The sequence below is a fragment of the Stegodyphus dumicola genome, chromosome 1, assembly GCF_044657685.1.
Source record: "Stegodyphus dumicola isolate Sdum_Otavi_A_Nest chromosome 1, ASM4465768v1".
Lineage (NCBI taxonomy): Eukaryota > Metazoa > Arthropoda > Arachnida > Araneae > Eresidae > Stegodyphus > Stegodyphus dumicola.
In genome coordinates, this window is record NC_140768.1 from 103,574,845 (window position 1) to 103,590,414 (window position 15,570).

Consider the following 15,570-nt stretch of genomic DNA (forward strand, 5'->3'; position numbering starts at 1 on the left):
ATATATATGTAATGATATTTTTAAATCAATTGATTAAATTAAATTCTATTAATATTGCTTAATAATGTGTTGGCGATTCTCTACCTAAATTGCATCCCTGTTCCTAAATTTTTGCGAAATCCTTTCTTTAGTATAAAATATATTAACCTGTTGGCGCCCGCCAAATCGCCAAACTCATAAATCTGTCATATTACATAAAGTACTTAAGAACACTCCTGATGAGAAGATAGCGTCACCTCGTGATTTCAATTAATATCGCTGATTGGAGGAGCCTCGTGACGTACACATATGTATAAGTAGGGCTTCTGCTCAAGGTACGAGGAGAACGCTTGTGAGATGGATGCTAAAATAAACCTACCACTATATATTCCAAAATTTGTCTCATTCCTGTTGCCCCGGCTGCACAAAACAAATAATGTATGAGAAATTACATTTCAGAAAGCCGGTAGGATACCACCTTCAAAAGGATTATGTAAAAAAGAAAATACCCCAAGGATTATACGGATAAAATGTTACGCACTTTAGATGAATTTGCCCCTGTGCGACTTCTATGTTTCTACATTTTTCACTAGGCGTTCTTGCTTCAAGAGAATCATCCTTCTGTTACCTGTATTCTGGTATTCTGCAGATTATTTTACGTCCAGAGAAGCATCCTTCTGCCCCCTGTGATGTGTGATCTGTGTTTCCATCGTAAGTTCGTCGTTCATCAAATGTGCTCTTACCGTTGACCTACTTTTGAGGATGGAAATCTTTCCCTACGTCTACGCCGTTCTGTGTTGCTCTCGAGAGCTTTGTGCTTGTGTGGTGATTGATCGTGTTTTGCGAAAATCTAATCAAGAGTGCACAAAAATGTGTATTTTCGTGTCGATTTCATCACTCGTATTCTCGTCACAATAAGTCAAACAGAAGCAATTAGTAAAAAGTTTGGCGATGCAAATGATATTATTACTATTGAATTATAATTACTGATTTAATAATAGTGTTTTTATCTTGAAAATTTTAAAAAGTATTATTTTGGTATAAACGTGTTTCAAATTTGGTATTTAAAGGATGTATTTTGGTTTTAATATTGGTTTGGGAAAATTTAAAGAGTATTATTTTTGAGTTAGTTTTATTTATGAAAGTATTATTAAAAGAATAATGGCTAATGAAAACATCTCTGATCCTGATGATTCATTAAGGGCAGCTAGCGCTGAACCTGAAACAAGTATCATTCCCTTTGACGCGCAGAATGATATGGATATAAATTCATGGCTTGAGTACTTTAACAAAACTCATTTAGATAAAGATGAAACGTGGAAGCTTAATAATGTAGCTCGATATCTAAAAGGTAATGCACTTAGCGTATATGTCAAAAACTGCCATAAAATTACTAAATATGTGGAATTAGTCCAAATTTTAAAGGAAAATTTTTTCGACCCCACTTTAAGTACGTTTGGTGATTTTGCCAATTATAAGTACAATCATAAAGAGGACATAATGCAATATTTTCGCAAAAAATTAGATATTGGTAAAAAATTAAATCTAACTCATGAAATGATCTTGGAGGGTCTGACGGATGGCCTTCCTACAGAATTAAAATCCTTAATGACGATCAACGCACCCTCTGACCCCATCTCTTGGCTTACTCATGTCCATAAGCTTATTAAGATTAGCGAAAATCAACAAATCAAAAGTGCACCTCCCAGACTTGTTACTCCGATTGGGAACAGTCCCCAAGATTACAATAGATTTAATAGAAGTAGAATTTCAACTTCAAGCTATGAAACTACTGTGAGACAAGATTCTCCTAGACCCAACAATTTCCAACGTTTTCAGAGACCAAATAATTTTTATAATCGGTTCAGTGGTCCAGGATTTACAAGCCATCATAATTATAATTCTCAAAATAGATTGCCATTGCCATCCAGTCCCTGTAGACTTTGCACCCGGAACGGAATCCCAAATGCTTTTCACTGGTTTCAGGTTTGTCCTTTCAGAGGGGAGAGATCTGATACACCTAATGTTACGCCCCTTGCAATAGAACCAACCCCAGAAACCCCTCACAGTAGTTGACTATTAAAGGTGTCGGGATATTTGCCCAATAAGAAACGTCTAGTGTGTGTTGTAGACAGTGGTGCCACCATATCAATAATTTCTTCCAAAACAGCTACACAATTACGTTTAAAAGTGCAAAGAGTTAGATCATTTTCAGTAACCCAAACTAAAGGAAAAATAATCTTCAACAAAATATGTTGTATACAAATGAAAATTGGACAGATTAGTAAACAAATTACCTTGTTTGTTCTTGATAATAATTTGAATTATGTAATTTTAGGACTTTATGAATGCAAATTATTTGAGTTGAGTATTGATTGTACTAATTTAAAAATTAAACAGAGAGCTATTGTACTTAATGATGACTGCCATTTTGACAGCCGACCCATATCTCTACACCTCCAACTTCAAGGTGGTACAACAAATGTTTATTCATGTGTTAATAATGATGATGATGTAAGAAATTTTCCAACCTGTAAATCTCGGACTACAAATCTAAAGGAATTAGTTTCTCAGTCTAACATTTATGTGAAAAATGCTGTTTCTAATACTGTCGATAACAAAGAGTATAACTTGGAAAAATTGTTAAATGATTATTCATCTGTGTTTTCTAAAAATAAGTATGATGTAGGAAAAATTAATATTGAACCTCAACGAATTAATTTAAATTCTGATTTGCCTGTATCATTAAGACCTTATAGAACTTCCCCTATGGAAGAAGAGGAAATTAAGACCCAAATTGATCAATTATTACAAGCAGGTATAATTAAAGAAAGTTGTAGCCCATATTCGTCCCCCGTGACTTTAGTACTTAAACGTGAGGAAGGAAAAAAAACTAGATTGTGCATAGATTATCGAAAATTGAATTCCCTGGCTAAAACAGATGCAAACCCTCTTCCTCGCATTGACACTTTGTTAGACAAATTAAGTAAAGTAAAAGTATTTTCTACAATTGATTTGAGATCTGGTTTCTGGCATATCCCGATTCACCCTGCAGATACTGAGAAATTAGCCTTTTGCACGAATTTTGGATTATTCGAATGGTTAAGACTCCCTTTTGGTTTCAAAAATGCACCTGCAATTTTTAACAGAACAATTAGACGAATATTAACAAAAAATAAAATTAATTTCGCTTGCAGTTACTTTGATGATATAATCGTTTACTCTTCCTCTGAGAAGGAACATTTAGAACATTTAAAAATTTTATTTGAGGTGTTTAAAGAGGAGCATATTAAATTGAATCGAAACAAATGTGTCTTCGCCCGAGATCAGATCACATTTCTTGGCTATGAAATAAAAAATGGTAGAATAATTCCCAATAACCATAATATAGAAGTTATTAAGAAACTTAAAAACCCCAGTAACACCAAAGAGTTACAAAGAGTTTGGGGAAGTGTGAATGTGTATCATAGATTCATTCCGAATTATGCAACTATTAGAGCTCCATTAAACAGACTCTTGAAAAAAGATGTTAAGTGGGAATGGGATGACCAATGTCAAAAAGCTTTCGACGAAATGAAAAGAATACTGATTTCCAAACCTGTTTTACAATTGTATGATTCCAGTAGGCCATGTCATATTTTTGTTGACGCTTCTCAAACTGCTGTTGGAGCTGTTTTGAAACAACCAGATGAAAATGATGTCCTTCACCCTGTATCATATCATTCCCGAACTTTAAGAAATTACAAGAAAAATTATACGATTACTGAGTTAGAATGTTTGGCCATAGTAGATGCCCTAGACAAATTCTATTACTATCTGCATGGACAAAAATTTGTTATACATACGGACCATGCGGCCCTCGTTTGGCTCAAAAATGTTAAAAATTTAAAAGGTAGACTCTTCCGTTGGTCACTCAAACTAAGTATGTTCAATTATGAAGTAAAGTATCAGAAGGGCTCTAACAATATTGAAGCTGACATGCTTTCTAGACATCCTGTTTCACAGCACCTCCAACATTATGTACATTTACTTGATAGAAATGAAATAATCCAACAACAAAAAACTGATAATGTCTGCGGAAAAAATTACCAAGAGATAAATGATATGATGGTAATTAAGAAAAAGAATTTTTATAAAATTGTAGTACCTAAATCTTTAAGATTAAAATTGTTGAATAAAACCCATGAAAATTTTGGTCACCTGGGAGTTCAAATTATGCTTAACTTAATCACCCCTCAATATTATTGGCCTCATATTAGCGAAGATATCGGAAATTTTGTTAAACAATGTCATACTTGTCAACTTAATAAAAAGAAAAAACAGAAAAAATTTGGTCTTATGCAAGACGTACCCCCAACCGACAAACCCTTCGAATGTCTCTCTATTGACACTGTGGGAGGATTTAATTATTATAATTCTACAAAAAAATATTTGCATATAGTTATTGACCATGCAACAAGATATGTCTGGGCTTTTCCCTCTAAAAGTGTAACTTCAGAAACCTATGCCAATTGTCTAAAACAAATATTTCAAATACAGGTCCCCGAAAAAATTCTGAGTGACAGGAATGCAGCCTTCACTTCCTCTAGATTCAAAAAATTTCTTAAAAAGCATAATGTTAAACAACTTTTAACTTCATCTCTCCATCCCCAGACAAACGGTAAAGTAGAAAGAGTAAATCAATCAATAGTAAGTCGACTAAAATGTAAAGTAAATTCTTCTTCTAAAAAAGTACCATGGACTAAAGTGCTAGAGCAAGTTGTTATCGAATATAACAACTCCCCTCATACGGTAACTAAGTTCACCCCAGCATACTTACTATTTGGTAACCTCCCTTTTGAATCTCCAATTGATCAAAATAAATACCCTTCCTTAAATGAAGCAAGGGCTTTAGCAAAGAAAAGAACTATCGAATACCACCGAAAGAATAAAACTAGATATGACATCAGATATGTAGAATCTAAATTTCAACCTGGAGATTTTGTCCTTTACGAGGAATTTGAATATCCAAATACTAGAAAATTGACTTCACCCTATTCAGGCCCTTATCAGATTATGAATAAATTATCTGAAGTTAATTATGAAATCGACAGGGAAAATTTTCACATGAAGAAACCAACTGAGATTGTACATGCGTCAAAATTAAGGTTCTATTATCCACCCGAGAACTTTAAATTACATCATGAATAAATCAAAATTTATAAATCAATAAACTATCCATAACCCTTCTTTTAGTTTTCAACCTGTTGTCCCCCTTAATAGTTGATTTATATCTCAGTGTCTGAAAGGTTTGTCTGCCCTTTTCTTTTACTGGGCTCCTTCAAACTTGAGTTTCAGGTTCAATGCACTTTCCGTGTGGGAAACACTCAATTGAGGCTATACTACAAGTAGAGTACTATACCCTCACATTTCCTTGAGCTCATGTTTTCGTATGTTTGTGTTATAAATTGTAGCAACAGTTGAAAAAGTTAAATTTCAGTTGTTGAAACTTCTGAATTTCATTTTATGTTTCTGCAGCATCGTGTACCAAGAAACTGGTATGGATGTTGGAAGTTAAATTTTGTTTTGTTATCATTAATAAGAGAAAAATAGAGTGACGAAATATGTTAAAAACCTAGCAAAATGTGTATTTTCAACAAGAGTATAAGAGCTCTAGTATCGTGAGATAAAAACTCAAATGTTTTCAGTGCCAATGCTAATCCATAATTCTAGCGCTAATTAAATGATCCGGAGATCTCCAAAGACCAGTAAAAGACTGAAGATGAGACTGAATGACAACTCTAATGATTGTATGGACTCATACACAAACTGTGAATGGCATGCCCTAAGATATAAACTTACAAATTCAGTTATTTCCTATATTTCCTATTGCCGCGTAGCTAACCAGCAATATGTTATTAGTGCTTTATTTGTTCTGCACTTAGTTACTATATTATAATTTCATTAATTATTTATTATATTTTATATACTGTATTAATTATATTCAAATATTTTATGTCATATTTTATGTAAACATTTTGTGTGCCTTGAGGTAAATCCAATCAGTTTTCCTACTCACTTAATTTCCTAATAACTAAATTTTCTGCTCTCACTATCTGGACTGTCTTGGGTCGACGGCTGCGACTGCAAGCCTTTTCAGATGGGGGGGGGGGATAATCTGTAATGATATTTTTAAATCAATTGATTAAATTAAATTCTATTAATATTGCTTAATAATGTGTTGGCGATTCTCTACCTAAATTGCATCCCTGTTCCTAAATTTTTGCGAAATCCTTTCTTTAGTATAAAATATATTAACCTGTTGGCGCCCGCCAAATCGCCAAACTCATAAATCTGTCATATTACATAAAGTACTTAAGAACACTCCTGATGAGAAGAAAGCATCATCTCGTGATTTCAATTAACATCGCTGATTGGAGGAGCCTCGTGACGTACACATATGTATAAGTAGGGCTTCTGCTCAAGGTACGAGGACAACGCTTGTGAGATGGATGCTAAAATAAACCTACCACTATATATTCCAAAATTTGTCTCATTCCTGTTGCCCCGGCTGCACAAAACAAATAATGTATGAGAAATTACATTTCATATATATATATATAATATATATATATATAAGGGCAAAGAGCTTTGTTAAGGTCAGAAGAAAAAAATATATTCGTGCTTCACAAGCTTCTAAACAGAAAATGTGTTCCTTGCCAAGCGATTTTTTTGGGGGGAGGAGGGGAGCTTTACGCTTATATTTTGTGGTATTATTTTGAGAACTGCCAGTTAAATTGCTCGCAGGTGCAGAAATAAATTAATTTTTCTTTACACCTATTTTTAACAGCGTAAGTAATAACTAGATCTCCATTTATTTAAGATATTTCATAACTTTCAATAGAGCCCTTTATCTTAACTGTAAAAGCATTTACTTCTTCCTTTAAAAAATGTGAGAAATGGGTTGCACTTGTCAAGGATTCTAAATAAAGATTTCTCTAAAGATAACCAGTATATACATACAGATTTTTTTTCTTATTTCAGTATTATTCAGCTGTTAGAATTGTTTCAGTTTTTCCTTTTTTTTTTTTTTTTTTTTTTTTTTTTTTTTTTAAATTTCTTTCAAGATAATGATAATTACCTTGGAAAGATTTTTGATAATGATAATATCAACGATTGTTCATCCATACTTATTGGCAAATAAGCTGCCCCCTTTTCCAACTGCTAAATTTAAGAGTGCACCTTATAATTTGGAAATCTGAAGTTCCTTTTTTTAATTTGCCTGCAACAACAGTCTTCAAACCTACCATTCCTGGTGCACTATTGGCACTAAGTGCAAAGTAATTACACCCTGAAGAATTGCACTTTCTTTTAAAAAGTTTTTAATTAGTTGTGCTCAGTATTAAAGCCTGTCATATCTCCTTCTAAAGTGAGAACAGAAAGTAAACTATACTCAGTTTCTGAAGACTCTGGATTACAAAAAAAAAAAAAAAAAGAAAGAAAGAAAGAAACAACTGGATACAGTTTTGCTTTGGTATAATTGCTTCCATCTGTAGAGAGGCACAATGGAACTATTTGAATGCAATCAATAACTGAACATTAATTTTTCATACCAATATCTTGAACCCATTTCTTTTACAATTGCAGCTGGTTTTGTCCTGGCACTTGATTATTTCTTATTCATTTCACTGCTGGAAAACATTTTTCTAAATAAAGCTGTATATGATCCGATGCATTCAGTTGCAGGCTGTGCTTCAGTAAAAAGGCAGGCACGGTACAGGCATTATGCATTAATAACTTTCTGATCCTTTTGTTTGCCCAGAATTTCCCCCCCCCAGTAGAACTCGCATTATCCTTGGGTATGCATATGTTTAAGAACATCGGCCCTTCTACCCTTCGAAATCGAAATATCGCAATGACATACGATACACATTGCGGTATTATACAAGTATACTTATATTTTCTTGACAAAATAATAGAAAGTCCTCTGTGCACTATTTTTGAAAAGTAACTGAGTATTTTACACTTTTATAGACATAACTAAGACAAATGATCGCATTTTTCAAAAGTTTCTGGGAAGCATGTGAAATGCATTTCTCCTAGTGAGATGAATGAAATAATGGCCTCATATGTGCTTTGTGCTCATATGCCAGATAACCGCTTGATTATCACTGCAGAACTGGAACACTACGTTTTTGGACACGTATTTCGGACTCTCGCACACAAAGCTGAAACACGGCATATCTTTTACTGATTAAATAACTTCATTTTCTGTTATATGCATTTAGAGAGAAAACAAGTGCTTTCTAGATGCCGAAAATAACCTTTCTGGGTGCAGGTATCAGGTTTATCAGTATCAGGTTTTAACAAAAGTTTCTAGCCATTGCAAATATTGTATGTGCAAACAGTTTGTATAGCTATGTTTAATCATATTTTGTCAGACAATTTTTGGCATTTGAAAAAAAAAAAGAGAGAGAGACTTGCTTTAGAACACTGTGCTGTGAAATCCGTAAAAAAGTATTGCTATCATTCAGTACAAGGTGCCTGAAATGGAACTATCATGCTACTATTATTTACTTCCATTTCTGTCACAAAAAGTCAGCTACAGAATGTCACCAAATCATGTGTATAGCTTTAGGTACTAATGTTGTATCACATGACACTGTAAAGATTTGGTACTTAAAGTTCAAAAACAAAGACTATAACATTTCAGAAGCAGAGCGCTCCGGCTGGCCAACTGATGCAGCCTGTCTGCAAGAACTTGTGGAAGAAGTTCAGTATGCAAGCACTCGAGAGCTTGCTAAGGAGTTAGATGTTAATGCCATGTCCATTCGTTGCGCTATGTATCGCATAAAACCGCATGGGCTGACTCAAACAGATAAGGAGAGACATGTTCGGGCCTTCTGCTCGAATATGAATACAATATTAAAATTCTGGACTTAATTGTCACTTGTGTATTTACTTCAACAATACAGGCCAAAAAGGGGGTTGGTCTGCACCCAGTGAGCGTATCGGCAGTGTCCAAAGCACAATTTGCTAATAAAAAAGACCATGCTTTGTGTCTGGTGGGATTGTCGCGGTTATTATCTATAAAGATTACCTGGGAAAAGGTAAAACCGTCGGCAGTAAGGTGTACAGCGAGATACTTGTCCATGTTGACGCTGCTATCAAAGAAAAACATCGAACTGAGTTCCGGCTCAAAAATGTAATATTCCACTAAGATAATGCAAGACCACATGTTTCTGTATTCGCTGGCTGGAATCTATAGGGATATATATATATATCTACATGTTTCTGTATTCACTGGCTCGAATAGAATCATTTGCAACATCCATCATATAGCCCTAACATCGCTCATTCGGACTTTTATCTTTTTTCACACCTGCAGCTACATCTTTCTGCTATCTTCCATATGTCTGAAATGTGGCTGATCTGTTTTTGGACTTGCCAGCAAGTTTCTGGGACGAAGGATTGAAACACTAGCATAATGTTGGCAGAAAATCATAGATTTGGATGTGATTATTATCCACACTAAAGGTACTGCTTTCATGTCCCCCCTTCCCGAAACTTCATCAAGAACGTTTTTTGGTGGAAAACTTTCATTACAACCACATATTAAGCCAAGCTACGTAAAAATTGTGAGAAATTTTAAGAATAAGAGGAAGTCGGCAGATATATGTTGCAAATCGGGTAGGTGGGAGTATGGTCAGAAATAGGTAGTCTCCCACCTAAATTGGGAGTGTTGGCAACTCTGGATGTGGGATGTAAATTGATGAAGACAGACAGATCTGCTCTGGATATCTTCACTTGTAAAACTTGTTTCTGCTTGGAGTTATAAAAAAAGTTAAATTTTTGGTTATCCCCCCCCCAACTTCTGGCATGTTAATTCATAAATTTTATACAAACTGTTAACACACAAGAATACTAAATCTGTATTTAAAACACTGGAAAATGCACTAATTTCCACATCAAAACCGAATCAGTTGTAATCTTGCCGACAATTCCACCATAAGTAAGCATACTTGATACTCTGCACATCACATACGGAAATACTTTCCTGACCCAGGATATGTAATATGGACAAGACATTTGTCACCTCAAGCACAAGTCTTCGGGGCCATTGAGCACATACTCTACATGCACTGTTTAACATGCTGAGAGACAGGGCAAGTTTTAGCTAAACTTCTGCAAGATTACAAGCTGGAGAAATTCTGGTAAGCACAATGAAAGGATCTGGGTATATTTTAGATATCATATGAGTTTTGATGAAGGCACTTATCAATTTTGATGTTTAAAATTTTTACATTAAGTTGTGTGTAATGGCCAGATAACCACTTTACATTATATTTAATTCTAGAGAAAAAGAAGTTTATGACAGGACGAACTGTTTTGAAAGAGCAGTCCTTAAATACACAATCCCACTAAACAAAAATTCTTTCACACTCGCATTCTGAAATTCTCTCTTACATGATACATAATAGAGCTTTTAATGCACGCTTAAAAAAGTAAACATGATTTTAAATTAAAAATTGGCTCTTCACTATATACATTTTATGCATGGTGCTGCATTCTGGATGGCAAGCAATGCATTTATTCACATAATTCACACATATTTTTATTGTAACCTTGTAACTTAAATGAAAGTGAACGATTTCAATGAAGAAAGGATGTATCTTATACAACATTTAACATAAACTACTGCTTTGTAGTGTACATTACATTGACTGTAAAACATGTTTTGCTAGCGAGCTTTTCAATAATGTTATGAATTTTGGATATATGTAATTGATTTTAGTAAAACTATATGTGAAATGGTAATATCTTTTCTATAATGTGACATGAAATACTTGAAAAAGTGAAGCTCTTACAAAATGAGGTTGCAAGGGTAAGTCTGTTTACCATTAAGGTAGATAATGGCTACCTCAACTAAATTAGTGAAATATTGGCAAGCAGGCAATGGTTTTAGTGACTATTTTTTGTCACCAAATTTGAAGAGATATCACTGAAAGTTACAAAACTTAAAGATCATTAACAACATTTAGATCCAGTCCCTTTTTAACTGCAATTGATCAATATATTTAACTGTAATGGAATCCTGCCCTTATATGTAACTGTAACTATATATGCCTTCCAGTAATTTAAAGAAAAGGAAAGTACTGAAAATTTCCCTGTGGCCAAGGGAGGAACTATATAAGACCACAGAAACCATCAGTGCTCAGATTTTAGTTCAGAGTTAGATCTCCAAATGAACTATGCTGTTTATATGTGCTTTGCATTACATTCTGTTTAACGTTCTCGGTTGTTTGAAGTGGTAACTACTGACAGTGCTCAGTCATACTCAGAACAGCTGTACCAGTAAGAAAATAAATTTTATCATGCTATCGTTGGTTCTTTGTGCATTCAATCCATTATAAACCTGTACACACGTAACAATATTAAAAGTAAGGTTTTACCTTTGAACCTTACTGAATGTGAAGCACACATTTCTGTTATCACTGCCAATTCATATGCAATAAAAATGAACAACAATTAGTACAGCAGGTATTCAATAAGTAAGATAACAAGCGCTTTGCTAAGACTGTTAATAACTCTATGGCTCATAGTAAGGATGGGACTCTCTATCATGCAAATGACTTCTGATGAACTTTGATGTAGTTTAACCCATTAGCCGCTGGTGTTGCATTGACGCAATGGTCAAAACAAATGCGTATATAAATATAAACTATCTAAGATATTTTGTACCAGCAGATGATTTTGTGTAGGGAATAATATGAAGATTATTTCTTTAAAAAAATATTTGCCTTCAACAATCATTTTTTATAATAATTAATCTCATACTTTAACCAAAATTTTCGATCGGGTATTTTTTCCGAAAATATTTAACAATAACTATTTTTAGTCAAGGTTACCGTTTATCAGAACATTACATCAATCAGATGTTTATATTTGTGTTGGGAAGGAAATGAAAACAGGTATTGCGCTGGCGCAACTCAGCAAGAAACAGGTAAGCTCCTTTTTTACTCATTCCTTTCGATGTTTTTGTTCATCTTCTGGCTGCTTTAAAAATGCCTATAACGAGGTATCTTACATTAGAAGCCATTCAAAGAGTTTTTTGATGAAGAAGCAGATGATGATAATGTTAATAATGACAACAATGAAATTGATGTTGTTGTTCCCCCAGAAATTTCAGAAGCTATTGATGAAGAAGGGGATGACAAAGTTTTAAATAATGATAATGATATTTTACCAAATGATATTGCTGGGAAAGTTGAAATTCACATAAGAAGTAAGTTTCAGCCTTCTAAAAGCAGTGGTAGTCATAAGAAAATCTTTAAAAACAGAAAACTGAAAATGGATAAAAAAGGAACCGTCAGAGATAGAAGAGAAACTATAAAAGACAAAATACAAGGTAAAACTACTGGAGAGATTTTTGATTTTCTTTTTGGTATAGACATTTATTCTCTTCTCATTGAACGGACAAGTATATATGCTCAGCAAAAAAAATCTCCCAGAATTTATTGCATCTGAAGCCTATATGGAAAGATTTATTGGAATATTATTGCTTACGGGATATCATTCTTTACCTCAAGAAAAAATGTATTGGTCACTTGATAAGGACATTTCTGTTCCTATTGTACCAAAATCGATATCACGTTTGCAGTACAGGAATATCAAGCAGAATTTGCATTTAGCTGACAATAGTCAAATTGACAATACTGATAAATTATATAAGGTAAGACTATATTTAAACTTACTAACTATCACGACTTTCTACTACTGGAAACAGAAAGTGTCTTTTAGATTTCAGATGCGAGATTGCATTATTCCTTTTGCAAACTCCTATTGAGAGTTTAGAATTAGCCAGAAATAGATCAGCAACAGGAAGACCTAGTAAATTCAGCATTCAAAAACCATTGCATGGAGATGATAGACTTTTTATCGTTAAGTCCGATGATAACAAAAGACTTCGTTGTAAAGAGTGCCACAGCCAGACTGTTTATAGATGGAAGTATATAATGAAGCTTTACATCATGAATGTAGCGGAGCTTTTCATGCTTGAATCTTTCAAATGAAATAATCTGTATTTGTCAGAGAAATATAATGTATAATTTAATATTAAATACAAGTAAAGTGATTTATAGATTTATAAAACGTTATACAGCTAAAAAGTAATCCAGTTTTCCACTCAAAGGAAACATTGCACACGAGTACAATCCTAGTCACTAAATATCTGTAGTCATATTCCGCTGACGTTGCGGGAACGCAACACTCGCTTTTTCCACAGATAAGAGCATTTTTTTATTTTCAATGTAAATTTATATTATAAATGCTTAATTTAATATTTGTTATTATTTTCATGAGAAAAGAATCATTCCTTGTAGTTTTGGTAGTTAATGGGTTAAAGAGATACGCATTTCATGAAACAAGTGTGCATCATGTGATACCTGAGATGAAGCAAACTTCTTTACCGCAGAAATATCAGATAATTGTTTTCTGCAGTGGCCTTGGCAAAAATTTTGATTTGGTGTGTTTTTGCATTGGTGAGAAACAAATATTTATCCATCTGCATATGTGTTTGTTATACTGTCGCTTTTAAAATATTACAGTTTTTGTGTGAGCTTGCTGTTTATGTTTCTTTATCTAATGAAAATTTTTACTTTTAAAATGTAAGTTTTTCATGGCAGATAATTAACTATGTTCACTATTTTCAATACAATAGTTTCAATACAATACAAATACTATTTTCAATACAATCACTATTTTCAATACAATACAATTTCAATACATCAATTCAAATAGAAGCCACAGTTTTTCCCATGAAAAATGCATTTTACTGAGCGAGAATATTTGTCAAAATGGGCATAATATGCAATTATATATTGGAAAAGAAACTATTTGGCGATGCAATGTTCTGTCACCAAGTTGGCCAAGATAACCTATCAGATATTAGCAGTAATTACTTAACTATGGCCACCAGAAAGCACTTGTAAACAATGAGTTTTCTGGTATCTTTATGTATGTTATCTTTTAAATAGATTGTTAAAGTAATAAAATGTTATAATTTATTTAATACAATATAAATTACAACATTATTAAATACTACAATAAATATAAATTTATAATGAATTATTCCTATGTTTACATATTAAGTAACTTATACTATGTGAATACTGAAGAAATTATCATTTACCGTAGTCAATTTCTTTTTTTGTGTATGCTTATAACATTTGCAACAAATTGCACTTTCTTAACCTTGAACTGTATCAATGCTGTTCGCCACGGTCACTACAGAAAAACAAGTACCAATACCCATCATCCCCTTCTTACAAATTAGCTCTATCCACAAACAGAGTAATTGCCACTGACTTCTTCAATGTTAACATTGAAGCTTTGGCCTATTTTCAAAACAAATGGTTAGAAAAGCATGATGACTGTTGACAAATAATGTTTACCAATGACTTACTACCGTACATACGTACGTCTGCCAGTGGAATAAAATTTATCTCTCAGAAGACTAGACCTTTTACTTTTAGTTTTTGAATTTCTTCAATTATAAAATCCTTGGACATCTTAATCACCACCAAAGGAGTTCAGAATATTCCCAACATTCCAAAACATGCTGTCATTTTATTATATTTTTTCTCACAGTTTCAATGAATCTGTAGTAGCAGAAGCATTAAACTACTCTAAAAATATCAGATGTTTAATTATTATTAATCTCATTTAAGCATTACTTATACACTTTCCAGATAAATATAAATTATTTATTAATATAACATATCTCGATGGAAAAACCAAATGGCAACAATGTACTTATATATCTGGTTTAGCAACAAAAAGCTGTTATGGAGTAATTTTCAGTGGCGAGGCATTAGCTCATCACTGCTCAAAATGAAAGTAAAAGTGTTTTCTCTTAATGATTATTGTATTTCTCCCCCCTTTTTCAAAATTAATTTTATCGTCAGAAAATCAAGAAAGGAAAATTACATATATCACTTGATTTCCGAAGCACACGCTTACAGTAAGAATACAGCAAATGAAAAGCAGTCACAGATAAATTACAAGTAACTATTCCAATATTATTTCTTTAAAAACACCTATATTCAATAACAAAACATAGTAAAATTGACATTACAATATCTAATGAGATGTTTTCATTTCTACTTTCCAGAATCTTCCTATTCTTATTGTCTTTGCTCTTCTTCAGGCCCCAAATTAATAATTAGAGAAGGTGAATGGGCAGCCTATTCAGTAACATCATGGATTGAATGTCAGTTCATTTGCTTCGCTGTGACGAATTGGTTCTTGTATTAGGCTGGCATGATATTCAATACTTAAGAAAGGAAAATTTCGATGTGACTTTTTCAGATACTTTGTGAGGGTTTGTCTTTATAAGTAAGACAAAAAAAAAAAAAAAAAACTACATGGACAACTTGATTTTAAAATTTAGAACAGCTCATTCTCTTAATGTACTGAGGAAAGAGAAAACTACACATATATTTAAAAAATTTCAGAGTCCTTGGTGTTAAAGAACTTGGGAGTTGGGAAGGAACATATAAGGAAATACAGTGATATGTTGTTAAAAAAAAAAAGGGTTACTTACATCGCAAC

The 15,570-nt window shown here is 33.1% G+C and overlaps 1 protein-coding gene across 5 annotated transcripts in view; it reads right to left on the reverse strand.

The window, feature by feature from the left end:
• Positions 1–15,570, reverse strand: part of LOC118182008 (phosphatidylinositol-3,5-bisphosphate 3-phosphatase MTMR3) — a 194,761-nt gene that overhangs the window by 119,755 nt on the left and 59,436 nt on the right. The window lies entirely within an intron of this gene.